Source organism: Cebus imitator, unplaced genomic scaffold (genome assembly GCF_001604975.1).
Source record: "Cebus imitator isolate Cc_AM_T3 unplaced genomic scaffold, Cebus_imitator-1.0 Scaffold650, whole genome shotgun sequence".
NCBI classification, from domain to species: Eukaryota; Metazoa; Chordata; class Mammalia; order Primates; family Cebidae; genus Cebus; species Cebus imitator.
Window position 1 is genome coordinate 242,681 of NW_016107965.1, and position 1,400 is coordinate 244,080.

Sequence of the window (1,400 nt, forward strand, 5' to 3'; positions counted from 1 at the left end):
AAAAAAAAAAAAAAAAAAAAAAAAAAAAAAAAAAAAAAAAAAAAAAAAAAAAAAAAAAAAAAAAAAAAAAAAAAAAAAGAAAGGGCCTAGAACCAATGACCCTCAATAGCAATGAGTATACCTAGTTCCCAGATTTTGGTTTCTAAGATGAAGCAGTATGGGGAGAAATGGCTGATTCCAGGTCTGGGGTTACGGAAAGTCCAAGGTGAGTTGGAAACACTTTATGTTACTAAAAAGCGAAGAATTGCTTGAAGACTAATGGGTCATATTAAACGGTCACAGATGCTGTCTTGAGGAGGGCTGTCACTGTCTACATTTAGGACAAATTGAACAGTAAGGTAAATATTAATGGTAATGGATTATGACACATTGACTAAAATCTAAGAGTCAATAGGATTCAACAAAAACATAATTGAGGCTAGAGGTGGTGGGGGGAAGAGACAGAGAAAGCTTATGTTTTTACAGAAGCTATGCAATAAATGTAGAAGGAAAGATACAGTAGAAAATTCACCATTTCATGATATTGCAATCCCTGATATAATTGATTCAAGCAACAATCATCAGTGGATTCTAAAATATTGGATGAAGTACTGTTGGGGAGCAGGATATTATTAGGGAGTGGATATTTACTACCTTAACCAAGTAATCAAATTTGGTGTCATCAGTAGTGGCATAATTTGATAACATTTTCCTTCTGCTATGATACAATAAGATACACACATCAAATAGTATTTTGTTAAAAATGAATAGCCCAAAATAAATCACGAGGAAACAATCAAACAAATCCCAAATGTGAGATAATCTATGACTAGCCTGGATTCAAATCAAAAGTCAGTGTCATTAATAGCAAAATTAAGGGGGAAAGGAAGCAGGGGAAATGTTCTAGATTGAAAGAGATGAAAGAAACCTACTCAGAATGTAGTACATGAATCTTCATTGGAAAGAAAGAGAACAGTAAAAGATATTTAGGTGAAAATTGGAACAAATAACATGTTAGCCATATGTTAGATTATATTGTGGTATTATGGTTAACTTTTTATGGTGTTATAACAGTATATAGGAAATATTTTTATTTTTAGGAGATGCATGCTGCAGTATTTGGGAGTGAACAAAAAGAAAATGTGGCAAAATGTTGATAATTGATGAATCTAGGTAAAGGGTATTATTTTTTTAACTTTCTTGTAGATTTGAAAATCTTTTAAACAGTTGGGGGAGCCGGGCGCGGTGGCTCAAGCCTGTAATCCCAGCACTTTGGGAGGGCGAGGTGGGTAGATCACGAGGTCAAGAGATTGAGACCATCCTGATCAACATGGTGAAACCCTGTCTCTACTAAAAATACAAAAAATTAGCTGAGCATGGTGGTGCGTGCCTGTAATCCCAGCTACTCAGGAGGCTGAGGC

At 34.7% G+C, this 1,400-nt stretch overlaps 1 protein-coding gene across 1 annotated transcript in view; it reads left to right on the forward strand.

Moving 5' to 3' along the window:
• The window catches only part of POLG2 (DNA polymerase gamma 2, accessory subunit), a 19,897-nt gene that overhangs the window by 3,160 nt on the left and 15,337 nt on the right, over positions 1–1,400 (forward strand). The gene's annotated exons all lie outside the window — the stretch shown is intronic.